This window comes from Lycium barbarum, chromosome 8 (genome assembly GCF_019175385.1).
Source record: "Lycium barbarum isolate Lr01 chromosome 8, ASM1917538v2, whole genome shotgun sequence".
NCBI lineage: Eukaryota > Viridiplantae > Streptophyta > Magnoliopsida > Solanales > Solanaceae > Lycium > Lycium barbarum.
The window spans coordinates 89,486,049-89,498,210 of NC_083344.1; positions in this window are offsets into that span (position 1 = coordinate 89,486,049).

Below are 12,162 nucleotides of genomic sequence, written 5' to 3' on the forward strand. Positions count from 1 at the left end.
TCTTGTATTATCCGAAGTGAAGGGATTTCTACTTTGGCTGGTATCACTGCTTCGGTGCCATACACCAATAGGTATGGAGTGGCTCCAGTCGAGGTCTTGGCCGTAGTACGGTATCCTAACAATGCATAAGGCAATTGTTCATGCCAATCTTTGTAGTTATCAATCATCTTTCGGAGGATTTTCATGATGTTTTTGTTGGCGGCTTCTATAGCCCTGTTCATTTGTGGCCGATACGCGGCTGAATTCCGGTGGGTAATCCGGAACTGTGCACACATGTCTCTCATCAAATGGCTATTCAGGTTAGCCCCATTGTCTGTTATGATTGATTTTGGGATGCCAAATCGGCATATAATGTTGTTGCGCACAATGTCCATGACTACTTTCTTTGTCACTGATGAGTAAGATGCTGCTTCTACCCACTTGGTGAAGTCGTCTATGGAAACCAAGATGAAACGATGTTTGTTTGACGTAGCTGGCTCAATCGGTCCTATGACATCCATCCCCCAAGCGGCGAATGGTCAAGGTGATGTCATAGCATATAGTTCTATTGGAGGGACTTTTATCAAGTCACCATGAATCTGACACTTGTGGCACTTTTGGACAAATTTGTTGCAGTCATTTTCTATGGTTATCCAGTAATAACCTGTTCTCAAAATTTTCTTTGCTAGCCCGAACCCATTCATGTGAGGCTCGAAGGTTCTAGCATGCACTTCTTTAATAAATTTTGTGGCTTCAGAAGAGTCGACACACCTGAGTAATCCCAAATCTGGAGTTCTTTTGTAAAGGACATTCTTGTTAAGGAAAAAGCCATTTGCTAATTTCCTGATAGTCCTCTTCTGATTCAATGTGATTCCTTCGGGATGTTCTCCTTTCTCCAAGAATATTTTAATATCAACATACCAAGGCTTTCCATCAGTCAGAGCTTCTACAAAAACACAGCGGGCTGGCTGATCTTTAATTTCGATTTTGACAAGATCAATGTATCTATTGTCGGGATGCTATCGTTGCCAATGCATCGGTGAACTAATTTTGATCCTTTGGTATATGTTCGAACTTGACTTCTTGGAAACGATCTGCCAATCTCTGCACAAGTCCGACGTATGATATGATCTTTTCATTTTTGGTGGCCCACTCTCCTCGAACTTGGTGGATTAGCATATCAGAGTCGCCAATTACTTGAATATCTTTCACATCCACGTCGAGAGCTAAGCGTAGACCTAAGATGCAGACTTTATATTTAGCCATTTTGTTAGTGAAATTGAAATTTAACTTGGCTGCCACTGGATAATACTGGCCTATGTCTGAAACCAAGACGGCTCTGATCCCTGATCCTTTAAAATTGACTGCTCCCTCAAAGTATACTTTCCATCTTGACTCGTCTTCGCTTTCCTAACCTTCAATTGTTATTATTTCTTCATCTGGGAAGTAAGTCCATAAAGGTACTGGATTGTCATCTACCGGAATTCCTGCCAATAGGTCTGCCAATGCCTGCCTTTTGACTGCCTTTTATGCAATGTATTGGATGCCGAACTCACTTAAGAGCATTTCCCATTTGGCCAACTTCCCTATGAGCATGGGTTGGCAAAAGATGTACCTTAGTGGATCCATTCTTGAAATTACATGAGTCGTGTAGGCAGCCATATAATATCTCAACTTCTGAGATACCCAAGTTAGGGCACAACACGTCTTTTCCACCAAGGAGTATCTGGATTCGCAAGGTGTGAACTTTTTACTGATGTAATAGATTAATCTCTCTATCTTGCATGTCTCGTTGTTTTGTGCTTACATGCATCCGAAAGCATTTTCTGACACTGATATGTATAGCAGCAAAGGACTTCCCGGCCTTGCTGGGACCATAACAGGTGGATTTGACAGGTATCTTTTGATTGTATCGAAAGCTTTTTGACAGTCTTCTATCCATTTGGTTGGAGCATCTTTCTTGAGAAGCTTGAGGATTGGTTCTATGATCACTGCGGACCGGGCGATGAAGCGTCTGATGTAATTCAATCTTCCTAAGAAGCTCATGACCTCTTTCTTTTTTTCTAGGAGGTGGTAGCTCTTGGATTGCCTTGATCTTGGTGGGGTCCAACTCGATACCCCAACGACTGACTATGAATCGTAGTAACTTTCCAGCAGGCACTCCAAATGCACATTTTGCAGGATTTAACTTCAAATCATACTTGTGGAGCCTGTCAATGAATCTCTGTAAATGTTCGAGGTGGTCCTCACCTATTCAGGATTTGATGACGACGTCATCCACATACACCTCAATTTCTTTGTGCATCATATCATGAAAGACGACGGTCATTGCCCTCATGTAAGTAGCGCCGGCATTCTTGAGTCTAAAAGGAATCACCCTGTAATGATACACTCCCCACGGTGTGATGAATGTCGTCTTTTGAGCATCTTCTTCATCCATCAATAGCAGATGATAGCCTACGTATCAATCCACAAAAGATTGACCCTCATGTTTGGCGCAGTTATCAATGAGTATGTGAATATGTAGGAGCAGGAAAATATTCTTTGGACTAGCGCGTAGACCACACAAATCCTTATTTTCCCATCTTTCTTTGGTACCGGAACTATGTTTGCTAACCATGTCGGGTATGGTGTTACCTCAATGACCCCCGACTGAATCTATTTTTCTACTTCTTCTTTAATTCGAATGCTGACATCGGGTTTAGGCTGCCTGATTTTTTGTTTTACCGAGGCAAACCCTTCGAGGATTGGCAACCTATGGGTAGCAATATTTGTACTCAGACCAGGCATATCAGCGTATGACCATGAGAAAACATCTTTATACTCTTTTAGTAGGCTCCGATACCCTTCTTTCTTAGCTTCCGTCAAGTGCACACTTATTCTAGTCTCCCGCACCAACTCCTCACTTCCTAGATTAACTGCTTCTGCTTTCTCTAGGTTTGGCATGGGTCTGTTCTCATATTCTTCTTCGACATGTATCAACCCTTCCGGTTCAGTTATCTCTTCTTCTTGATCGTGATTTTGTTCATCGTCATTTTTACTTGTTTCGTAACATGTCATGACATTATATACGGCCTCTCTATTGTTACTATAAAGAAAAATAACATGATTATTAATCATGTAAAAGCAATTTTAACTATTTATTTATATATAGTTATATTATAATTATACATATACTTATATAGGTGAAGTAAAATGATTTTGTTTTATTGCAAACTTTGAGGCGTTTTCATTGAAATTTTAAGAGCAGTACAAATGACGATCCTAACTCGAAATGGAACATCGAGCCATTTCCGTTATGTAAACAACATGAAAAAGCAAGAAAACATGAAAAGGCGATAAGCCGAGCCTCAAAGCCAACTTTCGCCCTTTTTTCTGAAATTGAGCATTCTTTCTACCGCAGAGTGAATAACAGGGTAGAAGTCAATCCACATGTTGTCTCTCCTGGTTCAACAGAGCGAATTTTTGATGCTTCAAAGCATTCTTCAATGGTTGGCTGCACATTCTCCTTCCCCAACAGCGTCCTCAAACCCTCTTCTGGATCTTCACCATTGTGGCTCAATGGACATGTAACGAAAGATTAGTAGCGATGAGGGAATGGTTTTCTCATTTCAACGGAACCTCTTGGCCCATACCCTGATTTCCCTTCTTTTGCATGACTTGGCTCGTATCCAACCCCAAACCGGTACCTCCTGTGTTTAATACTTACTGGTTCTGTGATTCCTTGTAAGTTATTCCCCAGACCTTTCCCGGGTTCAAACCCATTCCTCATCATAGCTGTAGCAACCATCTTGTAGACCGGTGGCATAGGGATGTCTTCATCATCTCCCCAAAAACCTATCATGGCTAGCTCAACAGCGTGAAAATCACCGCATGCTAGTGACCTCTCTATGACTGGCACAGAGTCATCTAGATAATTGTGGACACTTCCTTTGTCGTGAATTACGACTTCCTAATCATCCCATATGAACTTAAGAGATTGGTGTAACGAAGATGCTACAACTCCAGCGGCATGCAGCCAAGGTCGGCCCAATAACAGGTTGTAGCTTGTTTTGATGTCCATGATGACAAACTCCACTACGAACTTCGCAGGGCCCATTTGTATGTGTAAATCTATTTCCCCAATCGGGTCACTGGTTGCACCATCATAATCTTTCATGTTGGTCCGACTTTGGCAAATTTTACCAATATCATATCCGAGCTGTTTCAGAGTCGTCACAGGGCATACATTCTGCCCAGCTCCCGCATCAATCAATAATTGTGGAATAATTTTGTCACGACATTTAACTGTTATGTACAGGTCTTTATTGTGGGACTTCCCCTCCCTTGGTAATTCATCGTCAGAAAATGACATCCTATGAGCTCACACAACAAACCCCATAATTTCGGCCAATGTTTCGCTTGTGGTGTCGGCAGGTACTTGGACTTCATCCAAGGCTTTCATCAAGGCAAAACGATGTTGGGATAAACTGAGTAGTATCGACATTACTGATATCCCAGCAGGAGTTTTATGCAAGTACTCAACAATTGAATAATCCTTAACCGGCATTTGGCTCCAGAAATTCCTAGCTTCACCCTCAGTTATTGGTTTCTTTTGAGGGTTTTCGCGGCGAGGCACTTCAGGCACAGGTTCTTCTAGGGCATAACACCTTCCTGACCTGGTCATACCCTAAACCACAATAGATATTTATTTATCTTTGTTGATCATCATTTGGTGCGGTGGTTTGATCACAAAGGGTTCATTCTCAATTGATCTTGATGTTCTAAGTATGAACGGATCGTTGTGAACTCGAGCAACTGTTGAGGAATACTTGGGCATGAAAGGTTCTCTTTTAGCTATAGCAGATATCTCAGATCCCTTTGTCAGAGGGTCTACCCCTTCTTCTCGCTCTTGTAGCGACAATGAGGCAACAGTGCTTTCTCATCCTTCAACATCTGGGTGAATTATAGCGGGGCTCTCTTCCCACTCGTCACTTATCTCTATCATGTGAATTCGGTTCCCTTCATGCTTTGGGAGTGGATTTGTGTCCACATTTGGAGGTGTTGGCTTTAAGATGAGCTCACGATTGTTAATCATGTCCTGTATGTTATATCCCGCATTTTGTACATTCGGATAATTTAAGGTAATTGCGGGAAGTAAAGAGCAAGGCTATGATTTTGATTGTGTTCAATACATAAGTTGTTCATGAAAAATGTTGGGGCGGAAATATTGAAGAAGGCTAAGGGAAAATTCGGGAATTAGGAAAAAATAGTTTTCATAAATTATAAAAAAATTGGTTATGAAACAAAGTGGACTTGAAACAAGCAAAAAAAAAAAAATTGGGCTTGAAAAATGAACCATTGTAGCCGTCCACTTAAGGTGGGCCTTGGCCCACCTAGATGAAGTATGAATATAAGGTATATATTGGACATATTTCTCCATAAGTTCTAGAACCTTGGAGAAAGAGATATAAGATCCATGTGACCATATCATTTCTTGAGGGACTTATTTATAAATAAAGACAAGTGGAGGAGAGAATATATATAATACATAATATCCCCCACAAGTTCATGAAGCTTCAAGAGAAGAAAGAATGAAGAAAGAGAAGGGACCAAGTTCGGCTCCCATGGAAAAAAAAATTTCCAAGCTCTTCAATCTTGATTCAAAGATTTGTTTCTTCATGTATTTCTACTAAGTGCAAGACTCTCTTCAACATGGTATAATTATTTTGGCAAGGAAACAACTTTAGTGGCAAGTGGAAGTTTTGGGGAAAAGGTAAGAATTTCATGTTCTTATTATGTTATGGAAGGTTATATATGTTATAGTATGCAGAAATGAATGAAAAGTATGAAAATCTTGTGTGTTATGTATATGGGTGTGTTGGCCGTGTGCATCAAGTTGGAGGGGGGATATGAATTAAATTATTTAGTATGTTAATTGTGTTGTTGTAGCCTTGTGATGAAAATGGAAGGTTAATGGTTCTAGTTGGCATGAGAAAATTGTTGTTAAGTTGTTATTGGAAAGTATGTGATTTCATTATAGTTTATGTAATTATGAGAATGAAGTAGTAAGATGCAAATTGTTGTTGTTGTGAGTGAAATTGGAAGATAAAAATGTGTTGTGAATAGTTATGTTGAAAATTGGAGGTTTCGGATGGATTATGGTCTTGGTGGAAAATTTGTATATGTTGTAGGATGATCTAAATGCTTTTGAATGGTGTTTGGTTGATCTTGAGTTAGTAATGAATGTATGAGCAGTGGAATTAGCTTGAGATATGTAGTGAATGGTATGTTGATGAACTATGTAGAAAGGAAGATTACTAAAGTTAGAATATGTCTTGAATTAATTGTTGGATTTATTGGAATAATTGTTGATATTGTGGCCGAGTTTAATTCTCGGGTTTGTTGTTGTATTTTTGGCCGAGTTGAAATTCTCGGGGATGGCGCATTTACAGGGGAAATGCTGCAACAATTTCTGTAGACACATATTAATTTAAGATTGAATTTCTAAAGGCTCTAATCAATGTTTGGTAAACGTGACCATTTGTAGATTTTGGAGAGTTTTGAACTTGGATTTGGAGTAGCGTAAGAGGCGGAAAAGGTATGTAAGGCTTACCCTCTCTTTCTCTTGGCATGTCCTAGATGTGATAGGTTATGATTCGAGCCTCGGGGATGACTCTACTCTTAGAAGTCCGAGCTTATGTTTGACCCTTTTTCATTTAGTATAATTGAATTGGGTATATTATGTTTAGTTGAAAAAGGCAGTTTGAACATATGTAACTTCCACCAACGGAACTGGATTGCCCTGAAACTTTCGTAGATAACTTTATAAGACCAAATGTTTATGATTTACGTATGCCACCTCGACTTGACCCGAGGTGGGCCCACAATCCCCGAGACCTATCTGTATTGTTTTATTTACCCTATTTCCGTACGATAATAAAGGGAAACTTTGGCTAATGTTCCGAGTTTGCTATAAGTACCTAGTAACTCAGATATAAGTGTTCAGACTCGACTATTCTGATATAAACACTCCGATACGAATGATCTGATTCGAATATTCTGATATAAGCATTCCAATATAAATAATCCGATATAAATATTCTGATACAAGTATTCTGACTTAGGTATACTGGTACGAGTGTCTGGTAAAAATGTTCTGATACGGGTACTCCGATATAAGTATTCCGATATAAGTATTCGGCTATGAGTATCTGGATATGAGTCTTCTGATCCGAGTATTCTGATATGAGTACTCTCTGTAAGCCTTAATGTTCTTCATGTATGATCTCGGATCGCTTAAAAAGCCCGAAGAGGTTTCTGTATTTCAAATGCTCATAACTTCCTGATACTAACTTGGAAGAACCCGAAACTCGTTTCTGAGCCTTCGAATGTCGGCAAGTGTACGTATCCATCGAGTCTAGATTTATGTGCATATGGTTTCTCACGATTTTGCTCGTGCATGACTCAATGTATCTTTCACTGCGTCCCGGGCTAGGTTCTGTTATCGTGCCCTTCTTCTGCTTTGTTCACTGTGTCCCGGGCCAGGTTCTGTTATCGTGCACATTCCTCTGCATTGTTCACCGCGTCCCTCATAGGTGGGCCGGGCTCTGTTATATGTATATTTATATCATCATGAGTTGGGAGTGACGGCCAGGATGGCACATGATGATTCCGTCCACCGCGTCCCGCACTAGAGGGCCGGGTTCTGTTACATGTATATATGCCACGTGATTTTGATATATGATGATTCTGTTTACCGCGTCCCTCACTGAAGGGCCGGGTACTGTTATTGGCACATATGTTATATGATTCTGTTTACCGCGTCCCTTATCATAGGGCCGGGTTCTATTATAAGCACACGTGATATATGATTTTGGTATATGATTCTGTTCACCGCGTCCCTCCGTAAAGGGCCAGGATCTATTATCTGTGGAAATATTATATGATTCCGATATGCATAATCTGTGTCCGGAAAGTAAGCATTCTGGTATTCTGTACGTTCTGTATTCCGTCCAATATATGACATCATCTGAGCATTCTGTACGTTCTGTACTCCGTCGGACGTGTGACATCACCGGTGCACTCGGTATTTTCTGCACCTCTCGGACATGCGATCTGTAATTGTAAATTAAGCATTTTGGTACTCTGGTTAACACACTTACTTTCTGTACTCTCACTGACATGTGAGACAGGTATGTATGCCTTGTGTCTGAAAAATAAGCGTCTGGTACTCTGAATAATGTACTTACTTGTTAGTTCTGTCTGTGTCAGTTATGGTTCTGTTTCTTTGTGATGCATGCCTTACATACTCAGTACATATTCCGTACTGACCCCCTGTCTTCGGGAGCTGCGTTTCATGTCGCGCAGGCACTCCCAGATGAGCTGAAGTTATTATAGAAGATGTTCCAGCGTAGTTGGCAAGCTCCATTTGCTCCTGGAGTGCTGCCGAGTCAGAGTACATATGTAAAGGTTTCTGATTGATGTTAGAGACTTTGCAGACAGCGTCGTGGGTATTGGTTGTCAGTCTGTAAGCGGCTCCGTCAGCCAATATGTCGGTCTGTGTTATGTACTGAATTATGTATGATTATAGGTTTGTTCGGCTTGGAAGCTACGAGAAAGAATATTTCTGAATTTTTTTTTGCTATGTATTATATCTTATTTGATTTAAAAAGTTTGACGTGATTTTATGTGCAGCAAGAGTCTGAGGGTTCGCTCGGCCCTAAGTAAGGGTCGGGTGCCCATCACACCCTAGTAAGGTCGGGGTATGACAAAGTGGTGTCAGAGCAGGTCTGTCCTAGGGGTTGTCTGCAAAGTCGTGTCCGGTAGAGTCCTGTTTATGGTGTGAAGCGCGCCACATTTATAAACAGGAGACTACGGGGCATCTAGGGATTGTTGACCTTCTTTCCGTCATAGATCGTGCGATAGAGCCAAGTTATAGGAACAACGAAACTCTTTCTGTAAGCCTTACATACGATGGAAAAAGGTAAGTGATGATATGAAAAGGTCACAAGGGTAAGTATGAATGTATTGTTCTGTCACCTGAAATTGGAAGTTCCGGATGGCTAGAATGTGGTACTTAGCCGTATGATTTGTAAGGCATTGTTGATATCTGTTGTGTACATATTTTGAAAAGAAATAATGGTATAAGAAGTAAAAGAACCAGGTCTGTTGAAGGACTCAGAGAAAGTTGACAAGCAGTTGCTGTAAATTATTAGGTACGAATGGTGAGTGGAAATTCAAATAGGCTGGTAACCGTGTATGCATGAGCAATGGCGATGAAGGTACATTTGTTATCAATGGGATCCTGGGAACCCAGGACGGAAGATAACTATACATAAAAGTGAAAGGTGAATATTGAGGGTCACGAAGGGCAAAACGGTAATTGTAAAAGAAAGGACGTGTTACGAAAATGTTTCGGAATCTGTAAGACCTTGACTAGCCCCAAATCATGTAATAAGGGCCATATGAGAAAGCGGGCGCAATTATATCGGCATTAAGGCACCGCATGTCACCGAAGTTTCGAGGTTAAGCGTGCTAAGGTGGGAGGATGGGTGACCCCCCGGGAAGTATGCAAGAATTTTATATGTATTCCGGTATAAGAGATGAACGGAAAGCTAAAATAGCCTGAGTGAAATTAGAATATACGAGATGGTTGGAAACCATGAAAGGCCACACAACACGCGATTGGTTAGATTAGAGAAGAGACAGAAAGTACGCAGCAACATATTTGGAAGGTAATAAAAGAGTAAGAAAATGCCTACAAGCTAAGCTTATGAAGAATAATGGAAAGAATGATAAGACTCAAAGGATATTTCGGATGACGACGACTATTGTACCTATGTTTGGCTTGGAATTTCTTGGAAGAAACAAAGAACACAGCGTTGTGAAAGGGCAAAAAGGATTTGTCGGTCATTAGAAGATAGTTCATGGCCCCGTGACTATGTGGAATATGAGGAAATACACTATGAAAGTATATGAATCATCGACGTGGGGCAATACTCAATCATATTTGTAAAGAATCCACATCGGAGAGTCAATAAAGGATAACTATAGAAAGAACCCTCCTGAAGTATTATGACACCCCCTAAGGTCAGTTGAACATTCGGGGACGAATGTTCTAAAGGGGGGGAGGATGTTATATCCCGCATTTTGTACATTCGGATAATTTAAGGTAATTGCGGGAAGTAAAGAGCAAGGCTATGATTTTGATTGTGTTCAATACATAAGTTGTTCATGAAAAATGTTGGTGCGGAAATATTGAGGAAGGCTAAGGGCAAATTCGGGAATTAGGAAAAAATAGTTTTCATAAATTATAAAAAAAATTGGTTATGAAACAAAGTGGACTGGAAACAATCAAAAAAAAAAATTGGGCTTGAAAAATGAACCATTGTAGCCGTCCACTTAAGGTGGGCCTTGGCCCACCTAGATGAAGTATGAATATAAGGTATATATTAGACATATTTCTCCATAAGTTCTAGAACCTTGGAGAAAGAGATATAAGATCCATGTGACCATATTCTTTCTTGAGGGACTTATTTATAAATAAAGACAAGTGGAGGAGAGAATATATATGATACATAATATCCCCCACAAGTTCATGAAGCTTCAAGAGAAGAAAGAATGAAGAAAGAGAAGGGACCAAATTCGGCTCCCATGGAAAAAAAAAATCCAAGCTCTTCAATCTTGATTCAAAGATTTGTTTCTTCATGTATTTCTACTAAGTGCAAGACTCTCTCCAACATGGTATAATTATTTTGGCAAGGAAACAACTTTAGTGGCAAGTGGAAGTTTTGGGAAAAAGGTAAGAATTTCATGTTCTTAATATGTTATGGAAGGTTATATATGTTATAGTATGTAGAAATGAATGAAAAGTATGAAAATCTCGTGTGTTGTGGATATGGGTGTGTTGGCCGTGTGCATCAAGTTGGAGGGGGGATATGAATTAAATTATTTAGTATGTTAATTGTGTTGTTGTAGCCTTGTGATGAAAATGGAAGGTTAATGGTTCTAGTTGGCATGAGAAAATTGTTGTTAAGTTGTTATTGGAAAGTATGTGATTTCATTATAGTTTATGTAATTATGAGAATGAAGTAGTAAGATGCAAATTGTTGTTGTTGTGAGTGAAATTGGAAGATAAAAATGTGTTGTGAATAGTTATGTTGAAAATTGGAGGTTTCGGATGGATTATGGTCTTGGTGGAAAAATTGTATATGTTGTAGAATGATATAAATACTTTTGAATGGTGTTTGGTTGATCTTGAGTTAGTAATGAATGTATGAGCATTGGAATTAGCTTGAGATATGTAGTGAATGGTATGTTGATGAACTATGTAGAAAGGAAGATTACTAATGTTAGAATATGTCTTGAATTAATTGTTGGATTTATTGGAATAATTGTTGATATTGTGGCCGAGTTTAATTCTCGGGTTTGTTGTTGTATTTTTGGCGGAGTTGAAATTCTCGGGGATGGCGCATTTACAGGGGAAATGCTGCCGAAATTTCTGTAGACACATATTAATTTAAGATTGAATTTCTAAAGGCTCTAATCAATGTTTGGTAAACGTGACCATTTGTAGATTTTGGAGAGTTTTGAACTTGGATTTGGAGTAGCGTAAGAGGCGGAAAAGGTATGTAAGGCTTACCCTCTCTTTCTTTTGGCATGTCCTAGATGTGATAGGTTATGATTCGAGCCTCGGGGATGATTCTACTCTTAGAAGTCCGAGCTTATGTTTGACCCTTTTTCATTTAGTATAATTGAATTGGGTATATTATGTTTAGTTGAAAAAGGCAGTTTGAACATATGTAACTTCCACCAACGGAACTGGATTGCCCTGAAACTTTCGTAGATAACTTTATAAGACCAAATGTTTATAATTTACGTATGCCACCTTGACTTGACCCGAGGTGGGCCCACAATCCCCGAGACCTATCTGTATTGTTTTATTTACCCTATTTTCGTACGATAATAAAGGGAAACTTTGGCTAATGTTCCGAGTTTGCTATAAGTACCTAGTAACTCAGATATAAGTGTTCTGACTCGACTATTCTGATATAAACACTCCGATACGAACGATCTGATTCGAATATTCTGATATAAGCATTCCAATATAAATAATCCGATATAAATATTCTGATACAAGTATTCTGAGTTAGGTATACTGGTACGAGTGTCTGGTATAAATGTTCTGATACGGGTACTCCG